The sequence below is a fragment of the Diabrotica virgifera genome, chromosome 6, assembly GCF_917563875.1.
Source record: "Diabrotica virgifera virgifera chromosome 6, PGI_DIABVI_V3a".
Taxonomy (NCBI): domain Eukaryota; kingdom Metazoa; phylum Arthropoda; class Insecta; order Coleoptera; family Chrysomelidae; genus Diabrotica; species Diabrotica virgifera.
The window spans coordinates 92,053,193-92,077,322 of record NC_065448.1 but is presented as its reverse complement, the minus strand read 5'-3'; the positions used below and the strand labels follow the sequence as shown (position 1 = coordinate 92,077,322).

General features: G+C 32.5%; 1 protein-coding gene across 1 annotated transcript in view; it reads right to left on the bottom strand.

The window, feature by feature from the left end:
- Positions 1–22,296, bottom strand: part of LOC114329196 (zinc finger homeobox protein 4) — a 1,197,903-nt gene extending 1,175,607 nt beyond the window's left edge. The window contains exons 1-2 of the mRNA XM_050652612.1: positions 22,150–22,296; positions 12,305–12,462 (exon numbers count right to left, since the gene is read on the bottom strand). The gene's annotated coding sequence lies outside the window, so the exon portion shown is untranslated. The remainder of the gene's footprint in view (positions 1–12,304; positions 12,463–22,149) is intronic.
- Between the last annotated feature and the right edge of the window lie 1,834 nt (positions 22,297–24,130).

Here is a 24,130-nt window from a genome sequence, read left to right as displayed (position 1 = left end):
TACTGTGCTCGGAATTGTATTTAGATACCTTTCTATTTCCGCCATTTTCCTGTCCCAGTGGCGATGTTGACCATCTGTTGCAATGCGAAGAAATTTCGTCACTTCCTGTATGAATCGTTCCGAAGGATTACTCTGTGGATGCCTGATGCTGACAAAATTTGTCTCTATTCCTCGTTCTCGAAGTTGTCCCTTGAAACGATCATTTCGGAAATACGTTGCATTGTCCAGTAGAATCTTTTTTGGTGTTCCTACTATGGCTATAAAATTGTCGATTTTTCTTAATATTTCCTCCCCCTTTGTGGTGCGGCAACTATATAATTTTACGTATTTTGAAAACACATCCACCATTACCAGAATATGTTTGTTCCTTTTAGTGGTCATAATTAGATCGCTTAACATATCTATTGCTACAATGTCTAGTTTGTTTCGGGCTTCAATATTTTTGGCAACATTTTCGTTTTTGAAATTCCGACTCTTATATTTTTGACATACATCGCACTTCTGGGTAATTTCCTTTGCAATGCGGTAATCCTGTCGGCTGATGTAATTTTCCCTAAAAACGAGCCAAACTTTTCTGCTACCGATATGCCCATTGTCCTCATGTAATTTCTTTATTATCTTTTCGGCCAATGTCTGTGTCACTAAATATAGTTCCTTTCCGTCTATTCTCTTAAAATATATGTCATTTTCTATTTCCGCTCTTCTTTTCTCTCTTTCCTCTAGGTCTTCTTGATTTGACCTTATCTCATTTAACGAATATATCCCTTCTTCTTGTATTAATCTATTTAGTCCCACCTGTAGAGTAATTGTTTCCTTTTTTCCGGTGTCCTCATCCCGTGTTAGAGCGTCGGCTATTATGTTGTCTTTTCCTTTTATATATCGGAATTCAAAATCATACTCCTGTAATAATAGAATGCCTCTATGTATTCTATTATTTACTAATCTATTCTTCATGATATGTACTAAAGCTGCATGGTCTGTTTCGATTGTGAATTTTGCTCCCAATAAGTAAAACCTCAATTTGTTTACGCAATATAGTACACTGGCAAACTCCAATTCTGTAACACTATATTTTCTCTCATGTGTTTTAGTCACTCGCGATATAAAACATATCGGCACTTCTTGGTCGTTTTGTATTTGAGACAGAACTCCTGCAAATTTTTGTATGGACGCATCAGTTCGGAGTATAAAAGGTAAATTGTAAATGGGGTGGTATATTTTCGTTCCTTTTGCGAATTCTCGTTTTAATGTTTCGAAAGCTTCCTCCTGTTCTTCTTTCCAATTCCATTTCATTCCTTTTTTAAGCAACTTTATCAGAGGGATTTCCTTTTGGCTCAAATCGGGAATCAGTTTTTTAAAATAATTAATCGTGCCAAGAAAACCTCTCAATGTTTTCAAATTCGTTGGTCTTGGGTATTCATCTATGAGCTTGACTCTGTCTTCGGATAATCTTACTGTTTTGGTGTCTAATTGAAAACCCAAATAAATGACTTCTTTTTGAAAAAATTGACATTTTTCAATGTTTAATTTCAATCCCGCTGTGTCCAATTCTTCCAGAATTATTTCTATGTGTTTCAGATGACTCTGAGTATCTTGTGAAAAAATTAATAAATCATCGATATAATGAACTATGAAATCTTCGTGGCGATTCAAAATGGTATGTAGAGCTCGGACGAGTGCAGCACAAGCACTCTGCAATCCAAACGGCACTACCTTAAACCGGTAGACAATACCATCAATAGAAAAAGCGGTGTAGTTTCTACACTTTTCAGCTAACGGTATCAACCAAAAACTGTGTTTTAAGTCAATTTTCGAAAATATGTGTGACCCGGTGATTCTTCCAAAAATGGCCTCGATGTTTAGAGGTGATTCATATTGTGATACAGTGTGCTGGTTGATATTCCTGGCATCTAAACATAATCTCAATTCTCCACTGCTTTTCTTTACTATCACAATCGGGTTAACATATGGTGAATCACATCTTTCGATGATTTGATCTTCCAACATTTTATTTATTTCTTCTTTCACCTCTTGTCGATACTTGTATGGAATCGGGTAAGTCTTTGATCGAAAATTTCCCAAGTTTTTCACCTCAAATGAATGTTCGTACTTTTTAGCCACTCTGTTTTCCTCATTGATCAAATTTTCGTAGTTTCGTAACATCAACCGCAATTCTTTTTCTTTCCCTTCTCCACATATCAATTTTCTGTCTTTTGTCTCAGATTCTTCACACATGTTTACCGTGCATTCTGCATCCTCGTTTGCATATACCTCCTCTTCAAATACCACTGTTTCAATCATATTCTTTTCACTTTCATTTTTTAGCTTTATTTCTTCTTCTCCTGAGCCTGTCTCTTCTTTTGAGGAATCCCAGGTTTCCTTTGTTTCTGATACTCTCAAATTTTCTTCTTCTGGGCTCAACTCTTCTTTTGAGGAGCCACATGTTTCATTTTCTTTTATCTTTTTCTGACCTTTTCTCCTTTTTCTTCTTTGTCCTTGCTTCGCTGCCAAATTCATTTCCACTGTTTGTTCTTTACCTGATTCGTCCGTATTTTGTTTCTCATGTTCCTTGTCCTGTTCTTTTTCTTTTTCTTCTGTTAGTTTCATCGTATTATTTTTAAAATCTATCACTACATGTTTTTCTGCCAATTCGTCCACTCCTACTATCATGTCATGTGACATGTTTGGCATTATTACACATTGTAGTGCATACATATTCTTGCCCAGTCGTACCATTACTCGTATGCCTTCATTTATAGTTGCCAATGTCCGTTTGTTTGCGCCCACTAAATTTACCCTAGGTATTTTATAAATTAAATTCGTTAAGTTAACTTCTTCTATTAGTTTTCTGTTGACCAATGTTATTTCAGATCCAGTGTCTATCATAATTTTAATTGGTTTCTCGTTGATAAATCCATCCACAAATTTTAAATTAACTCCATTTTTCTTTTCGTTGTTTCCTGCCAATTTAATAAACTCCTTGGGGTGACAAAAGATTCCTGTTTGATTTTTGGTTTTTAGTGAGCGCCGTCGTGAAAAGACGCCGGTTGCTCATCGTTGTTTATATTTTCGTCATAATGTCTCTCTCCGTCATATTCATCTGTCTGGGTATTATTTACTTCTCTTCTATTTTCTCTTGGTCTGTCGGATCTGTTTCGGTTTTCTCGATATCCCTGTTCATTTTGTCTACCATTATTTCTGTTTTCTTGATTTGAGCGTGTGGTGTTTCTATTCTGGTATTCTCGATTTCTGTCCTCATTCCATTGCCTATTTCTTTGTTCATAATTTCCTCTTCCGTTGTCTCTATTTTCGTTTTCCCTTCTGGGATTAAAATCTCGTCTTGTATAGTCCCTCCTATTTTGATTTCTATCTCTGTAATCTTGTGTTTCTCGGGGCCTGTAATCTTCTCGCGACCTTCTTGATTTTCTTTCTCTTAGACGTGATTCTCTTATTTGTAGGAATTGGCATAAACTATCTATGTCTTTGTAATTTTGCAATGTGATATGGTCTTCCAGCGTTTCCTCGAAATGTCTTGCAATCAGTTCGACTAATTGTTCCGATGAGTAATTATATTGTAAATGTTTTGCATTATTGTAAATTTGCAAAGCATATGTCCTTTCTGATACACCCATCCTATCATTGTATTTCCCATTTTGCAATTCCTTGTTAATTTCCAATTGTTGGACCTTTCCCCAGAAATAATTCAAAAATTTTTGTTCAAATTGTTGCCAATTGCCGAATTCTTCTTCTTTACTATCGAACCATAGGCTTGCTTCATATTTGAGATGGTTTCTGATAGTTTCTTTTGCTGTATCGAAATTTCCGATGTGCTGTATTTTCTTTTTCAGGCTATTTATGAACGGCACTGGGTGTAATCTTCTTACATCCCCGCCAAACCTTATCTTCACGTCATCTGTGCTATGTATAACCATTTCTTTTCTTTCTCCGACATTCTGTTGCGTCCTGTTTTCCGTGACTTGTTTTTCTATTTCTGTGATTCTTTTTTCCACTTCTTCTCTGTCTACTTGAATAGCATTTTCCAACTTATTTTCCAAATTTTCTATTTCCTTTTTCTGGCAATTCGTTACCTCCTTTATTTTGATTTTGATTTCTTTAATCTCTAACTCCTGTTTCTCGCTCTTTTCTGCAATCTCTTCTATTTTTTTAACCATTTCCTTCTTAATACTCTCTATATTTCTGTTGTTTTCTTCTATGGCTTGTTTTGTTTCCTGTTGATTGTCATCCATTTTTTTCTCCAATTTTTGTTGTGTTTCATCCATTTTTCGTTGTGTTTCCTCCATTTTTTTATCCATTTTTTGTTGTGATTCATCCATTTTCTTTGATGTTTCTTCCTGATTTTTATCCATTTTTTGTGACTGGAGTTGCATCATTTGTAATATTTTATCTATTCCTGATAATTCTTGCTGTTCTGATGCCATGATGGTCGTGTCTAAAATGTCTTCTTGGTCTGAATTATTCTCTTGATTTGAATGTTCTTTTTGTTTTTTGTTGTCTTTGCTTTGGCTTCTTGTCACAGACATTTGTTTTCAAGAAGTACTGTCCCCGCCAAATATGAAATTTTACTAGTATGTTACCAAGACGACTTTTTCTCACCCAAATATTATAAATTGTCAATAAATATATCAAATGTAATATCGTAAAAATAAAATATTAAATCAGTTATGTAAAATTTGTACCTAAAGAGATCTAAAATTTTATGTTATCAAATGTAAGTATCTCACTTTTTACCACAGGCATATAAATTTTCAAATACCGGCTTTACTCTTTCTATCCTTCAAATTTGCCACTAGAAATACTTTACAATGCCCTCCACGTTGGACGACAGTTGTTGTGATCTTGATTATTGATATGAGATAATAATTTTATATGTCACTTAATTTAATCAATGTATTAATACTAATCCAATTAATTAACCAGATCACATATCAATATGTTTTCAATCTCAGGGCGAATTATAAATTAATTACTTACTTTCGTGGCTTCTAGTATTTCTTAATGGTTCCTAATCGGGATAGAAAAGAAAAGAGTAAAAAAAAATACACATATGGGTTACAATTGTAATCAAAATATTGTTTATTTTATTTAAATGGCAATCACTGCTTAATATTTGCTATATCTTATTATTCTTAAACATAACATTTATACATGGGAATCTTATTTTCTTTTGATTTCCAATTGAAAGTTTTTATTAACATTTAACTATTATGATTTATCAGCAACAATTCTATTTAAGTTTGATGAAGCTTTTCTGATATTATTGATTATGTTTTTTCAATTTTAAATGTGGTATTTACTACGAAAAACCCATACATTCATGTCCAAACAAATGAGACTGACCTTTTTCTGGTGCACTGAGAATGTCTTCACACAAGACCCGTTTCCTGCTATCCTTGGCTGCAATCAAAACCTCGTCCTGGCTTCCAATAATGTTCTCCTCCGAAACTAGCTCGTATAGCTCTCGTTTCCTGCTTCTGTCGTGATGCTGTGTTCTACCTTTTTCGAAACTGCAATCAGCTACCGGGAACTCTTGGCTCAAGGAGGTTCTTTTACTCTCAACTTGGCCTACCTCTCGTTCTACGATAAATACTCCACACTCACGGAACTACACCGGCTTTCTCACTCTCCGTACACTACCGTCTACTACTCGACTTCACTTCTCGACAGCTCAAAACATTCTGATCTCTATTTGTCATTCATTCCCCTCCTTTCTAAATATCCCTTCCAGATTCACAAATCAAAATTCCACCACCAACTCTCATTCGCAGTATTCCTCAAAACCAATTTTTAAACTTTCTAAATATGCTTAATGGATTTCAAAGAAAATAGTTAATTCCCATTCTAAAATTACTTTCTACTAATTACAAAATTTAATGATCTATTGTCTACTTTCACTAAGTCTTCTTTAGCATCGGCTAATGATTGCACCTTCCGCGAACAACGATAATGACCTATTTTCGATTTCACTTTAGTTTTATTTTAAGCGCATTGTTCCGAGTATCGTTTTAATCACTTCTTAAAATTAAATATAACAATTTGTTGTATACAGGTTGTTCTAAATTTATATGCCCGTGGTTGAGAAAATTGAAAATATTTTATATTAAATTGAATTTTGTCTATAATTATCAAATTTTAATTTTCATATCAAATAGAAATATAACAATATATATATATATGTGCTTTATTGACTACAACAAGGCGTTCGATAAAGTTCGCCACGAACACCTGATGAGACTGTTGGTAGAGAAAAACTTGGATAAAAGGGACCTCAGAATTATTTTCAATATTTACTATAACCAGAAGGCGAATATTAGAGTAGAACGGGAAACAATCGAGGAACTCGAGATCAAAAAAGGCGTAAGGCAGGGATGCATACTTTCACCAACCTTGTTTAACTTATATTCAGAAGATATTATAAACAGAGCCCTTGCTGACCAAGATATAGGAATTAAAATAAATGGCACTTTAATAAACAATTTGAGATACGCTGATGACACAGTATTAATAGCAGAAACCCCGGAAGATCTCCAAACACTGATAAACAGAATAGTAGAGTGCAGCGAAAAGTTCGGTTTATCATCAAAAAACAAAAATAATGATGGTGTCGAAATCTCCACAAAATTTTTCTGACATAACCGTACATGATCAAAGAATTGAGCGTGTTAGAAAATATAATTACCTGGGAACTGTGATTAATGAAAACAACGACAACTCTGAAGAAATCAAGATCAGAATAGAAAAAGCTAGAGCTACTTTTACCAAAATGAAAACAGTTTTATGCGGAAGAGAGCTAAGTTTAAATCTTAAAATTCGCCTGATGAGATGTTACGTGCTGTCAGTTCTTTTCTATGGAATGGAAGCTTGGACACTGAAAAAGATCGATACAAGGAAAATAGAAGCATTCGAGATGTGGATGTACCGCAGGATACTGAGAATATCGTGGACAGAGAGAGTGACAAACATGGAAGTGTTACGAAGGATGCAGAAAGAAAAAGAACTTGCGCTTACTATTAAAAAGCGCAAACTGCAATACTTGGGACATATAATGAGGGGACAAAAGTACCAGCTACTACAATTAATTATTCAGTGAAAAATAATAGGTAAAAGATCAATTGGCAGAAGAAAACATTCATGGTTGGAGAATTTAAGAGATTGGTACAAGTGCAGCAGCTGCCAATTATTTAGATCTACGGTATCAAAAATACGCATAGCCTTGATGATAGCCAAACTTCGGAACGAGGACGGCACCTGAAGAAGAAGAAGGTAAACCATACAGTCTGGGTGTCAATGGGTTGCTCGGTATTTTGTAGTATGGGGCAAAATGTTCTGAGAAAAATTCTGTGAAAAGTTTATTGGTGTCTTTAAGTTTAATTATGAACTTTTTTGAGGGATCATCTGGGAGTATAGTAAAATCATTCTGGGAAAGAAACGTAGTGACTTGTTTAAAATCAATTAAAGGGTTTTTACCCATACATTTTGGTGGCTTAAAGCATGTAAACCTGTAAGTATAACCATCTATTCACTTTTTACCTTTGTCAAAATTTAACCTCACGTTTGTTTTACTTATAGAGTTACACTTATTTTAGGTGATAACACTGATCATGGAATATTGATTCCGAAAACGTTTTGTGATACAGCCCTTTTTAGGGATTTTAAATACATATACCTTTTACAAAATAAGGTTTTTATTTTTTGTGATTTATGGTATAGAGCCAGTACAGGAATTTTTCCTTGTGGTATATTTAATACAATGTTGGTTTCGATAAAACTGATAAGGCGCAGTAAAGAACATGAATTAAAAGAGAAGTTGAAGAAAAATCCGACCGGTTTGGATCTTCATGCGTCAGACCGTGCTCTATAAAATTCCCACCTTTTAACTCCAAACAAAGCATGCGCAGCGCATGCCTTTTTTTCATTACACTGTGCGCTGTGACGCATGCGTTTGTTGAACACGAAGTTTCACTAGTGTAGACAAAGCTTTAATACTCTTTGATTTCCACTCTAATCGTTTGAATGCATACTCCATGCCTGCTGTAATTAGCTTTGGAGAACATATCTCGCTGCAAAGTTTATTTGTGGTCTATTTTAATAATACTGGCATATCTGTGGTCTATTTTCCTTTCTGATAGTGCTTTTGATAGCCAACGTTTACATAGTGTCAAATGCTTCGTGGAAGTCATTGGTTTTAAATTATCCGTTATTTTTTAAATAATTTAATTCATAAACATTATCTTTTAATTATATTGTTATTAGCATTCTGTCTGCTAAAAATACGATGGCAGAACTCTAACTGTCGTAAAAACCTCTTATAATCAAAATTTGAACAGGACATGAAGTAAAAAGAGTGAGTGTTTACTTTTTTTTTAATTTTAGTAACACACGACTGACTTCAACTATATTCACTCTAGAATTCTCAAAATTTCTCTAATCGAACCAAAATTTCGATCGAACCGAAATCGATTTTCTTGATCAATTGTGCTTTGTTTCGATCGGCCACCTCCATTTTTGACTCAATCGCCTGGTTTTATCTAAGCAATTTTATAACACAATGATTTAGTTCCTTTTGTCCCCATATAGCAATACATAACGGACGATATGATACGTAACGAAATAATTCTACACGATATGCAGTATAAGTAAAGAGTAAGGCAAGATTTACGAGAAAAGAACCAAGATGGTTATTTCAAGAATGTCTCTTTTCTTATAATGATAAATGAGCAGATACTAGAACTGGTAAATTATTAAAAAAATTCCTTGGCTGCTGGATTAACTACAAGCTAACGATATCAAACCAAGACTGAAATTTATAAAATATTTTGTTTGGTCTGTTGTTTTCTATGGAGTCTAAATCTGGACTCTAAAAATAAAGGGTCCACCACCTGAATATAAAAAACAACTATTGAAAGCGAAAGAGGAGCTGAAGAGGCGAATGGAACAACCACGTAAGCCAAATTACCACAAATAGAGTAGTAAGGACGAGGAGAGTCTGTTTCCCAATAGGAATAGGATCAGTGGAAAGACCACAAAAATGATGGAATGATAACTTACTGGAGGTACAATGAAAAACAGATAGAGTCATGTCTACACAAAGAGAAGAAGAAAAGAAGAAATTGAAAGCGATTAAAGTAACAAAAGCAGTTATTTTATAGATCCCTAGCTAGGGTCTTCCTCAGACAAGACATTGTTTGCGTCCTGGTCTTCGTCTGCCTTATCTATTATATACACTCACCGGAAGAGAAAACGGGCACCCCAAAAATGGGTCATTTTTAATGTCTTGTATTTCCTAAACCTGATGGCCGATTTAAGCAATTTTTTTAATATGTTATAACCTTATTCTCTATCAATATCTCTGTAATAATATTGTTGCTAGACACGTACATTGTCATTGTATACAGGGTGTACAAATCAAACTGTGTTTTTTTCTCAAACTTTGGAACACCCTGTGGAATGTTCTAGCTTTTATAAAATACTAAAATTAAAACCCAACTATAGCCACAGATTTTCTTAACATTCTGTTTTTTTTTATTCATTCGCCTATGTTGGATAATAAAAAAGTTAGGCACTTTAACAACTACCCCTGTTTTTCGTCAATACAGGGTGTTTTTCAATAAATACGGCAAGCTTTAAGGGGTAATTCTGCATGGTAAAATAATGACAGTTTGCTTTATAAACTTATGCCCGCAAATACTTCGTTTCTGGTAGATTTGGTAGATTTTAAGAGCTAGTTATTGCGCATTTTTTGGCATACAATTGAGAATTTTATATTCACCATTGGCGTGCATACGGGATATAACTAAAATATTTATACCCGTATGCACGCCAATGGTGAATATAAAATTCTTAATTGTACGCCAAAAAATGCGTAATAACTACCTCTTAAAATCTACCAAATTTCATTTGCATATCACAAACCGTTTTAAAGAAATAAATAAATCATCAGTTTGTAAGAACAATTTCAACACCCCCTATCTCGGAAACGAAGCATTTGCGGGCATACGTTTATAAAGCAAACTGTCATTATTTTATCATACAGAATTACCCCTTAAAGTTTGCTGTACTTATATTTAAAAACACCCTGTATTAACGAAAAACAGGGGTAGTTGTTAAAGTGCTTAACTTTTTTATTATCCAACAAAAGCGAATAAATCAAAAAACAGAATATTAAGAAAACCTGAGGCTATAGTTTGGTTATAATTTCAGTATTTTATAAAAGCTAGAACATTCCACAGGGTGTTCCAAAATTTGAGAAAAAAACACAGTTTGTTTCGTACACCCTGTATACAATGACAATGTACCTGTCTAGCAACAATATTATTACAGCGATATAGAAAAAGAATAAGGCTATAACATTTTAAAAAAATTACTTAAATCGGACATCAGGTTTAGGAAATACAAGACATTAAAAATGACCCATTTTTTGGGGTGCCCGTTTTCTCTGCCGGTGAGTGTAGTATCTGGTATGTCAAAAATGAATAAGCATTTTCAATTTCGTTGCAAAACGAGAATATAGCCGCACCATATTCTAGTCCAATCAGAGAGTGCAGCAAGCACGTCTACCGGTTTCGAAACTTATTAGTCTCTCGTCAGGAGTCACATATACTGCTCTCTCTCTGATCCAACCAAAACAAACCCCGGCGTGCAGTCCCGGATTGCAACGAACGAAATGGCATAGATGCCCTAGCGCCAACTGCTAGTAAAAGACTAAGTTTTCACTCAAATGGCATATAAAACAACATAATGTTACTCTACATCCCACCAGACTGAAAACAATGGAAACCTTCTTTTAGTCTTTTATCTAGTATGTATTAATTATGGCTCATTACATGATGATAAATATAATATGCACTTCTCTGCTTTTTAATTATTTGAGCCAGCTCACGTTCTCTAGCCATAAAAAAGTGTGGAATATAAATGTGTAGCATTTCACAAAATTTTATCCAATTGTATATCCAGTGATTCCATGAAATGACCTTGTTAGAAATGAAGAAGAATTAAGACGTATGAATACAGATAGTTAACTTGTCGAACTTATTAAAAACGAAAAAGATCCTATCTTGAACATATGTATATGGAGACACGAGAGATATAACTTAATTCAACTAGTACTGGAAAAAACAGAAGGACAACGTGGTTCCGGCAGAAGACAAATGACCTGGGTGCGTGACATCAAGGATTGGTTATAACTAATCCGAAAGGCACTTCATAGAGACGAATTTGCAGATGTCATCAGTAAAAGAGCTATAACAGTTCTAGCTATTTTCCCATGTAAAATCCCATAAGAAATCGCTAAGGACCATTCTGTTAATTTTTGTCTCGTTTTGTGGTGGAGGCGCGACGGCTCGTCAGGTCTTGATCAGGTCTCGAGCAGCCTTGCATCAGGTCTTGATCAGGTCTTGAACAGGTCTTGATCAGGTCTCGATCAGGTCTTGATCACGTCTCGAACAGCTTTGATCAGGTCTCGATCACGTGATCAAGATCAGGTGATCGACACCTGATCAAAGCTGTTCGAGACCTGATCAACACCTGATCAAGACCTGATCGAGACCTGATCAAGACCTGTTCAAGACCTCATAAAGACCTGATTCAAAGCTGTTCGAGACCTGATCAAGACCTGTTCAAGACCTGACGAGCCGTCGCGCCTCCACCACAAAACGAGACAAAAATGAACAGAATGGACCTTAGCGATTTCTTATGGGATTTTACATGGGAAAATAGTTAGAACTGTTATAGTTTTTTTACTGTCATCGTCAACGTCCATTAGACACGGCTCCTAAAGAAGAGACATTTACGTGTATTGGTTAATTTGGATTCCATTTTACTTCAAAATTATTAAGTTATTAAATAAATTATTCTAAATGTTAATCTAAAATGAAGTAAAATAAAATAAAAGACGTTCTCACAATCAATTTATTATCTACTCCGAACGACCGGTTTCGCTGTCTATAATATGCATAGCATCGTCAGGTTCCGGTCACAGTAAACTAAATGCTAAAAGTTAAAAAGGAAAACAGAATTAGTACGTTGTCTGGTATTTATCAAAAACTTATTATATTGGCTTGACCATTATGGTCTTTTGTAATTTGTAGCATTTAGTTTACTGTTACCGGGAGTGATCGGGACCTGATGATGCTGTGAATATTATAGACAGCGAAACCGGTCCTCCGGATTAGATAATAAATTGATTGTGAGAACGTATTTTATTTCATTTCATATTATGAAATCACACATGCAACCCATTCAACATTTTGTTAATCTAAAAGTGAATGTCAGAAAACATATAACCTACCTGATATCGTAGAATGTTAACCTGCTGAAAATAACTGGACAATCCCCTCAATGAAGTTTACGATGTAACAAATATAAACACAACCAACACACAAACGTAACACTTTTATTACACAATTGCACAGAAGTTTGATTTTTAATTCCTGATCTAAGTGTATCCTACAAAATTAATATTTTTCGTATTAGCATTTTAGATCGCTGATATTTTGGATATTTATATCAATGGATTTGATAGATTTATAATGGAAACATGCGAATAAAAATAGAATTGTATCAGAAATTAAAGTTATTTGGAAAATATATTTAACTTCTGTGAAACACGTTTCTTATTTATAATCTTAGTCTGGGATAAAATTTGTCGTCAATTACAAAAAAATGTGTCACATCTTTCAAATAGATCTACTTTTTGAAAAAAAGTTGGAGATGCGGTCGATCTAAATACTCTATTTTGTTTATGCAACTAGAATCGCTTTTTTAAGTTTATTGTTGTATATCTTATAATTTTTAAATACTACTATTGCTTAATAAATATTTCTGTTTGAAGATTAATTATTTTTTCCGTTTGTCTCGGTTAAATAGGACAAATATATTAACATAAATATGATATTATATTATGTATCTTTTTAATTTTGTAGCTTTGTATTTATTTTAATTATGTAGCGTTTATTTTCACTCTTTGATTTCCACTTCTGAAAAACATAATGTGTTTTTAACTTTTAATAATAAATTATTGGTGTTGATAAATCTCCGCAGACGTTCGGATACAATTAGCGTCTCTTTGCAAAGACAATGATGTCGACTTTGCTAAGTAACAAGACATTTACGCGACACACACACTACACATTGCACTAGGTACCTAATTGCATAAATCCGCAGTACCATACCAATGGCCAAAATTTGTCGATGCATTACGCTAAATAAAAAATACAAAATATCTATCAAAAATTTCGATATAATTTCCACATTAAAGTCATTAAATTTTCTGCGCCAAAAATTGAAGTGAATCGAACTCAGTTTTATGTGCTCTTTTAAAATGTGCAAAGGGATGGATTGTTCCAGTGGGTCGCTCCAATTTAGTGAAAAAGTATTTAAAGAAGTGAAAAAGTTGCATATCAGTGCACCAAAAGTATTTATTTCCTTAACTAAGCGCTTTCGACAAAATTGTCATCATCGGAGTTAATGCTACAATCAAAAATAATCTTATAAGGAAAATATGTCTAAGTACAAGAAGACTTTTTTATTTTTTTATTTAAGTATATTTTTTATTTATTTATTTTAACTTACGTCAATAGATATTTCTATTGACGAAATGTTAAAAAGTTCTACTACTTAGAGATCTTTTTTTTTGTAAGCTTTCTTTTTTATTGTATCATTAGTTCCGATGATGACAATTTAGTCGAAGGAACTTAGCTAAGGAAATAGATACTTTTTGCAAACTTTGTTACTTTGATATACAATTTTTCCAGTTCCTTGATTCATTCAAGTGTGTACAAAATTAATCAGTCTTTCAACAAAATAAGTTCTATTTTTAAATTAAATATTAATTAATTAACTTTAATACTTTATTATTAAAAGTTAATATTACCTGCTTTTTAATATCAAGGTTCTTAAAAATTTCAAGATAATTTCAAAATTAAAGTCATTAAATTGTCTGCGCAAAAATTGAAGTAAACCGTTAAACTTAGTTTTTTATGCTCTTTTCAAATATGCAAACGGATTTTACAAACTTCAATATACAGGGTGTTATTTCAAAGTAACTATGACTTTAACCGAAGCTTCTTTAAGAAAACTCGAGGCATTCGAGATGTGGCGTTACAGACGCATTTTAAGAATTTCGTGGGTGGATCGTGTGAATGACGTCCTACGTAGGATAGGCAAGGAATACGAGATTATTAACACCATCAAACAGCGCAAACGGGTAGGCACCGTCAGAAGAAGCAGAATATGAAGATTTGTTAATCTGGACCTGGATTTTCCTTGTGAAATTTTTTTTCGTGGTTTGGGTTTTAAATGGGACATATGGATCCAGAAGGAAATGGGCAAAAACGATAAAACACCCTGTATTTCAGTTTTAAAAATCGGTGGGGAAATAAGAATATAGTATATCTAGAACCGCCTCAGTGACCTCTAGTCACCTTTCAAGTATTTCTGTTTCACAATGAAACACTCTGTATAACTGGATAAAAATGGCTATGCATGTATATTTAAGTTCACGGATATAGAGACATATCTTAGTTTGATTAAGTTTAAAATTAAATGGCTTGCATTAGTTTTATTACGTAATCATAAAATTATACAATTAAATTATAAAAATACTTAGTATTAAAAACAAGCAGATGAACATGCAGGATTTCGTAGAGATCGATCCACTACTTACCACATTTTTTCCTTAACCCAGATAATAGAAAAAAAGATGGCACAGAATCAAGAAATTAATTTGTTGTTTGTCGACCTACGGAAAGCCTACGACAGGGTTCCACTGAAGAAACTGTGCAAATCTCGAATATTAATATAGAATTAATAAAAGCCGTTAAAGTGCTATATAATTAACCAATAACAAAAATAAAAACAGGGACACAAATAACAACAGGATTTATAACATCAAAAGGATTAAAGCAAGGATGTTGCCTGTCCCCCACTTTATTTAAAATATACTTCGAAAATACTTTAAAAAGATGGAAACAAAAATGCAGAACAATGGCGAGATATCACTCACCAACACTATGGTATAACGCTCAACTTTGTAACGATTAAGTAATACTGCTCAAGATTATGAAGATTTAAACTATATGGCACCAAAATTGATTGAAGAGTATGGCACTGGATCTAGAAGTAAATAAAAAGAAAACCGAATACTTGTGCGCTGGAGGAGAACAAAAAGATCTCACATTAGGCGATAAAACCACAATAAAGCACTGCTGTGACTACAAGTATTCACATATATGTATATATATATCACTATTTCGCACGATGGAACATTAGAAAAAGCCATAAGAGATAGAAATAGGTCAGGGAGAAAAGCCATCGCAATGTTATGTAACAGCATTTTATGGAAACAATCCATCAGGAAAGAAAATAAAAAGAGGATATATGAGACTATATTGAAAAGTATCGCTCTATACAGCTGTGAGGTATGGCCACTGAAAGAAAGAACACTAGCAACGCTGAGAGCAACGGGAATGGATTTTTGGAGAAGAGCCGCAGGAAGATCTAGAAGAGAAAGGATTACCAACGAACGCATTAGAGAAATAATGGGAATCAAACGAACAATCACAGATGACCTAACAACAAAACAACTTATCTGGTTCGGACATATACAAAGAATGGGTGAACAACGATAACCAGTTAGAAAAATACCGAAGGAAATATTAAAATGGCAACCAGAAGGAAAGACAAAACGAGGTAGACTGAGAAAAATTGGGAGCGAAGGAATAAATAAAGAGCTGAGAGAAAGGGCCAGAGAAGAGGAATGGAACCTATGGAACAACCGGACAAAGTGGCGATTGGAAATCGGAAAACGGCGGAGAACGTTATAAACCGACATGTAGTAGCATAGTATTAAAAAAATATATATTCAACATAGAGCTAAACGCATAACTTTTGTAATACTACTTCTGTAAAGATGCATAGGTGTGAAAGTAAATGCGAATGGTGGCACTAAATTCCAGAATGAATGGATTATTTTGTAAAGAACATCCTGAATTTATTGTCTGTTGACAATAGTTTTTACGGTCTTTTGACAAATTATTTATAGTTAATTGGGTATATTAATCGTATTTCTCAAAAAGTTGGAAATAAACGACCGGCCTTATGTAATATATGCAGGTAAAAATGTTCAAATAGCCAAAATTATCGGGCAATATTGTAATTCAACAATATGTTTATCAACCATAAAATGGGTTAGTTTCAACTACAAGTAGAATGTGTCACTGATGGTCTAACTAGACCTGAAACGTTTTGGAGAATTTTCAATCCATTGGGAGGGTTTTTAAAGTTTTTTCAATATAATATACCATTTTACACTTCAAATTTTTACTTCTTTAAGCTATACATATAACTTAAAAAAAAACTACATAAATTCTTCTTGTTCTGTAAGTTAATTAATAAATACTTTTTACCATCCTGTATATATAATTATTTTGTCTCTAAAGTCACCTATTTACGAATAAATACATTTATTCCATATCCCTCCCTATTTTGACGTACGTCTGGCTACATAAGTAGTAGTTAAAACTAAAAAAAACCTGAGATAGAAGGTTTCTTGAATGAAAGCTGTACGATAAGCCAACTGGTACGACCCTTTAAACCAACAAGCGACTTCAAAAAACACGATAAGAATGGAAATTAAAGAAATGAAATTGTTTTAGATTTATTTTAAATGTTTTTTTTTTCTATTTGACTTCCTTTTAGATTAAAGATCCTGTCTTAAACTTTTAAATTTATGTTTGACTCTGTCCAAATCTATAAGTATATATTACGATTTTTAAGCTAAACTTATTAACAGGAAAACCCGGTAATTTTTAAAATGACCTACTTACTCCTTTACACAGAAAATTTGATTTATTATCTATATTTTGTGAACTACATGACACATTTAGTGACAAGTTTACTTTAAAACTGTCGACACTTGTAATAGGCCTGGATCCCGCGTACCAAAAAAAGTTGATTCATAGCAATCTGAAAATTTGTTAATAGCTGAACGGTGTCTAGTCGGACAAACTTTGATGTATGGGAACACTGGAAGAGGGGAAGTTTTAGTTGTGAAACAGTTTTAAAATTTAGAACGTCAGATTACGAAAACGTCCCATGTATTTTGTCGGACAGAACATCAAATTGTTTTTTTACCCTTTCATTAAACTCTCATGCAAAAATCAGACTGCTATTACTAACCAACATGATTCCTGCCATTCGACATGTTCTTCGTGCTCCATTAAAATGCCCAGTTGGTGATAAACAGCATTTTGAGTTTTGCATGAGAGTTTAATGAAATGGTAACAAATCAATTGGAAGTTCTGTCCGACAAAATACATGGAACCATTTTCGTAGTCTGACGTTCCAAATTTTTAAGCTGCTCCACAATTAAAACTTCCCCTATTCCAGTGTTCCCAATTATCAAAGTTTGTCCGACTAGACACCGTTAAGCTCTTAACAAATTTTCAGCTTGCTATTAATTTATTTTTTTTTGGTACGCGGGATCCAGCTCTATAATCATAGATAGTTCCTCTTATTGTCGAGAGCATTGATTGAAAATTCTTATTTCTCTGTTATTATTGGTAGTCTATTGTATTTTTTTCTTGAATATCTTAGAATTAATTTTTAAATGTGATATTTACATATTAGAGCTGTAAATTTTGTTAATCTTTCATATTGAATTAGTTGTTTTATCAGACAAATAATGTTTCTGAAGAGAGAAAATATACCATGTTTAATATTTAATTATTCACAATTTTCTAAAACCTTCTAGACCTGTCCTTGTTTAAAATATTTATTAGAATAAAGACTCTGCAAAACCGTTTTAGTCCAGGGTAATAAGGTTTTTCCCATGACACTCGAGCAGCCAGGGTACTGAAGCGTTTTTTCGACAGGTAATACCATAAGAGCAAATTTTAATTATTTCCTGCGTAGGATCTGGCGGCCATTTTTATTTATAAACAATTAAGTGTCAAAAAATGGCATTTTTCCCTTTTTCGTTCAAATCAATGGAAAACAGTGAAACTTATGGTTTTTTAGTACAAATATCTTTGAGATTGTAGGAAAAGCTTTAAACTGACCTATTACAAAGTTTAATATACTCATTGATTGTTAATATATTTGCGGAAAAAGTCGGAATTGCAAAAAAAATTAATTTCGCAATATCTATTGTAAAAATTAGTCTACAACTTTGAAATTTTTGCCATATAAGTGTTCTTTGGTGCTTAATATGTAATAAAAATTTCAAAGCGGTTCATTTAATTGTTTAAATTTTATTCAAATTGTTTATCCCAGAGAACACTTTTTTGCAATAACATAAGTCAGAAAAAAAACACCTTAGAACCATTCGACAGGTATCAAATGAAAGAGCAAGAGCTATATTTTCAACTTGGTTTAAGAAAAGCGAATAAAAAATGCATTTATTAGTGATAAATAAATATGCAAAAGTACCGTAAATCTTTCCTTATAAACTTTTTATTTTGTTATATAAGAAATTATATATATTTATTACAATTTTTCATCAAATATGATATACATAACATTACTTGGTAGTTGTGCAGTTAAAACAGGGTAAAAAAGTTAATTTTTTTGGAAACAGTTATCCAAAAAGTTTATAAGGAAAGATTTACGATACTTGCATAATTATTTATTACTAATAAATGCATTTTTTTTTCACTTTTCTTAAACCAAGTTGAAAACATAGCTCATGCTTTTCCATTTGACACCTGTGGAATGGTTCTAACGTCATTTTTTTCTGACTTATGTTACTGCAAAAATAAATGCTCTCTGAAATAAACAATTCGAATAAAATTTAAACAATTCAATGAATCGCTTTTAAATTTCTATAACATATTAAGCACCAAAGAGCCCTCATTTGAAAAATATTTCAAAACCTGTACACTCATTCTTACAACAGTTATTGTGAAAATAATTTTTTTTGCAATTCCGACCTTTTTTCGCAATTATATTAACAATAAATGAGTATGTCAAATTTTGTAATATGTCATTTTAAAGCTGTTTCCATAGTCTCAAAGATATTTGTACTAAAAAAATCGTAAGTTTCACTGTTTTCTATTGATTTGAAAAAAAAGGCAAAAATGCCATTTTTTGACAGATAATTGTTTATAAATAAAAATGGCCGCCAGATCCTACGCAGGAAATAGTTACAATTTGTACCCTGGCTGCTGGAGTATCACGAACAGGGTACATTTTTGTCTTATTACCCTGGCCTATTTGGAATAACTTTATTTTTGTTTTCGTATTTTCGTTTTTGTCATCTAAATTTTATTAAAAATGATTACCCAGATAAAATTAAATGTGGCAATTAATTTTTGAATAATAATTTGAATAATATCTCATATCAATCATTCATAAAAATCAAACTTGATTTTTATGACTACAATGGTATTTTTAAAATACTTCACTATTAAATAATTTTCAACCAATAAAAGGGATGCAAGAAATACCACATCAATGAGTAAAATGAGCCGTATGTAGAAAATACAAAGGAAATATATATATTTTTAAAATATCTCATTTATTCATAGAAATGAAATTTAACTTATTATGACTAGAACAATATTTTTAAAATACTTCACTATTTATTCATTTTAAATCAATAAAAGGGACGCATGACACACAAAATCAATGAGGTAAATTTTCTGTAGTTACCCGTATGCGAAAAATACAAAAAAACTTTTTTTCTGTAAAAGGTATATTTAAATGTAAAAAACTATCTAAAGGATTAGTGGAATCACTAACCCTTTTGGATGCAAGGAACTTCGAAAAAGAGTGAACCGTAATTCTTTACATCTTACACAGATATAACAAAGATATTGTTGGATACATTATTGTTATCGTTAAATGTTATTCATAAACTGGTGCCAATTGTTGAAAGCTCTTCTCACAATGTTCTTTAACTGAAGCTTGCAAGAGTATTATAGAACTATACTGTTCAAGGTAATCGCCAGATGTCATCCTATAATATAGTTAAAGAGAAGTGGAATAAAGTACCTACATGAAGGTATTGCAAAAATATGTCAAATATATTATTAAATTTTAGTAATTAATAATATATGTCACATATCATTGTTACAGCCTCACCTCTAACGAAAGTGTAATGTGTATCTATAGAATCATCTAAACTGCCGAATACGACTATACTTTATTTGCTAAAGGAATAAAAAGAAAATGTGTAGAAATATAGACGAAGTAAACTGTCAATGGCTGTCTGTATTTACGTATGTAAAAAGTTTTCTGGTGCTTAATATACAGGGTGTCCCGAAAAGATTGGTCATAAATTATACCACACATTCTTGGGTCAAAATAGTTCGAATGAACCTAACTTACCTTAGTACAAATGTGCTCATAAAAAAAGTTACAGCCCTTTGAAGTTCCAAATTAAAATCGATTTTTTTCAATATATCGAAAACTATTAGAGATTTTTTGTTGAAAATGGACACGTATCATTATTCTGGCAGGAACATCTTAAAACAAAATTATAGTGAAATCTTTCGACCCCATAAAAATTTTATGGGGATTTTGTTCCTCCCAAACTTTGGTGTACGTTCAAATTAATTCATTATTGTGGTACCATTAGTTAAATACAACGTTTTTAAAACTTTTTTAACTCTTAGTATTTTGTCGATAGGCCAGTTTTTATCGAGATGCGGCTTCTTTTTTAATATGTTTACATAAAAATTTTAAGGGAGTTTTGTTCCTTTAAACCCCCCAAATATTTGTGTACGTTCTAAATAAACTATTATTGTCGTACCATTACTTAAAAACAGTATTTTTAAAACTTTTTTGCCTCTTAGTCTTTTTTTGATAAGTCACCTTTTATCAAGATGGGGCTTCTTTTTCAAAATATACCTAAAAATGTAAATTATAAATAAATTTTCAGATTATTAACAGGTCGCTACAATCGTACTTAACCATATACAAATATGTGGTGGATTCGACAAATATTCAAAATATCTCGATAAACACTGGCTCATCGAAAAAGTAATAGGAGGTAAAAAAGTTTTAAAAATATCGTGTTTAACTAATGGTGCCACAATAATAATTTAATTGGAACGTACTCAAAAGTTTGGGGAGGTTTAAGGGAACAAAACCCCCATAAAATTTTTATGGGTGCACAAATTTAACTTTAATTTTTTTGAAGATGTTGCTACCAGAAGAGTGCCACATGTCCATTTTCAATAAAAAATCTCTAAGAGTTTTCGATATATGAAAAAAAAATCGATTTTCAGTTTGTAACTTCAAAGGGCTGTAACTTTTTTTGTGTGCACTATTGTATACAGGTAAGTGAGATTAAATCAACCTAGTTTTGACCCCAAAATCTGTGGTATAATTTATGACCAATCTTTTGGGGACACCCTGTATAATAAATATATAAAAGCATTTCTTGCAAAAAGCAAGAAGTAAACAGATTATATTTGAAATGAAAAACATAGTAAACCAATTACTTTTTTAAGATTTACTTCTATTGTTGAGTTATTCTGTAATAATAATTAACTAACAGAATCACTAAAAACTTTTGTTTTCAATACTTCAACAAGTGTTAGGTAAAACAAATTTCCATCAAAAAACTGTCGAATCCATCAAATATATTCAATATTAATTAACGTTGGCAAACTATGTTTTCCAATTTTTTTGTTTTATTTATTTGGTTCAGAAGAGATGGCTTAAATTACAGGAAGAAATCTTAATTTATCAATTTTTAATAACTAAAATAAAACGATTCACGTACTACAAAAATTTGTAAATTTGCAAAATCATAGAAGAAGCAGTAGAAATTGTTCACGTTTTATAGTTGTTTACGCTTAAATGCAATCACTATTTGGTACTTCCTTAAATTCTAGATGATTTTGTAGTACTTGTATGTACCTACATACGATAACATACTGGAGCTACAAATGTAATCATGTGATTCAAAAGCAATGCGAAGACGCGTTTTCGAAAACAAACCTATTTGAGATTTTTATTTACTAAGAAATGTAATTCTTGCCAAAAAGTTTTATGGTAATCAAAAAATACAACTTAATATTATTTTGTTTTAGGATTCTAAAATGTAAACCAAATAATATGAATCTCATAGAATACACTTCTGATACAAAAATGCCGCATTGATGCCGCACAGGTCTATAACCTCACTTTTAAATCAAAACACTCGAATTGCAAAAATCAAAACACACTAGACACACCAACTGTCATCTGTCACTTCCAAAATTGGTGAAAGGTGATACGTTTATTAATACCTCTCGCGACTAAGCGTTTGTCATGTCAACATTTCTAAATGAAACGACGAGGAATAATGCGAATTTTCATTAAATATTTCAGTAACTGTAGCGAGTTAATCGTAGTCTAAATTTATGCTCTCGTCCCACCCTCACATTTTCAGAGGCATGCTGAATTTTCAGTCTTCAGTTTGCTTTCACTAGTTTGGAAATGGCTAATCAACCACTTTCATTTTAGCAATTAGAGATCTCTGTTTAGTGTTGTTTTTTAAGTAGTGTCTTGTCTTAAAAGAAGGATTTAAAATTAAGCTAAAAATGCATTCGCTATGTTTTTTAATAATAATGCTGTCATTGTATTATTTAATTTGTATTTTTTTTAATCTGCCACGCAAACTATATATTTTTTATTAAGAAAGAATTTTTTGTTCCAGTTGCTGATGATGGCTTCTCTTAGCCGAAAATATTGAGGACCTTCAGAGGCTGGTGACCAAAATAGCGGAGTATGGATCAGAATACGGTCTAACAATATACGCCAAGAAGACAAAATTTATCGCAAAAATCAAAGGAATACCGAGAATCTCTTCATAAACAGCACCAATGTCCGAACAACAAGTTGAACAATATGCATATATTGACACAATGATGAACTCCACAAATGATTACTTCCAGGAAATCAAAATAAGAATAGAAAAGGCTAAAGCAAATTATAACAAAATGAGAAGAGTTTTCTGCAGAAGAGATTTGAAGTTGCAGCAAAAAGTTAGGTTGGCTAGGTGCTTTATTTTCTCGACTTTGTATTATGGAACAATTGAAACAACTCAAAGAGTTAGACAAGGGGGAAGTATCAGCCCAGTTTTATTCATAAATTTAATAGATGGGATAGTAAAAAAATGTAACAAAATTTTTAAAAAATACTGCATCGGTTGGAACAGAATGCAAATGATAAACGCTGAGATGTGTATATTTGCAGACGACATAGTATTAATTGCGGAAACAGCAGAAAAACTGAAATACAACTTAGAGAAATGGAACTTAGAAGCAAGTAAATACAACTTAAACATAAACAAAGAGAAGACTCAGATAATGAAAATATCAAGGAAACAAGGGACGGAAGATCAAATAGAAGTAATGATAGACCAACAAAAAATAATACAGACAAATTCATACAAATACTTAGGAACAATAATCAACAACAAAGGAGACATCGAGCACGATCTTAACAACAGAATGGAAAACACAGGAAAATTATTCCAAGCACTAAATAGAGGATCCCTTAATAACAAAGAAATATCAACAAAGACCAAGATGACAATATACAAAACAATATATAGACCTACAGTGACATATGGAGCAGAAAATTGGATATTAAACAACAAAAGACAGCAGATATGAAATACCTCAGAAGAACGATAGAACGATCGGAGTAAAAAGAACTGATAGAATCAGAAATGAAGAAATAAGAGAAAGACTCAAAATCAAACCGATACTCGACTTAATCAAGGAGAAAAAATTGGCATGCTTCGGACATATAACCCGGATGGACAATAATAGACAAGTAAAAAGAGTGTGGGACGCCAAACCAATAGGGAAGAACAGAAGAGGAAGACCCATTAAAGAATGGAACAGTGACATCTCGCAGATACTGCAAAATAAGGGTAAAACTTGACAGGAAGCAACACAGATGGCATCCAATAGGAAGGAATGGAGAGAGTTCGTTAAGAGCTAGGACACCTCAGAAGATTGTAAAATATTGTAATCTAATGAATTGTATTATAAACGGCCCAACACCTAAAGGTACAAATGGGTATACTGATTAAGTAAGTATTATGGAAAGGAAGCTTTGACCTTTAATGCGCATCAAAAAAAAAACTGGGATCATTGGAGCTGTGGTTGCTCGA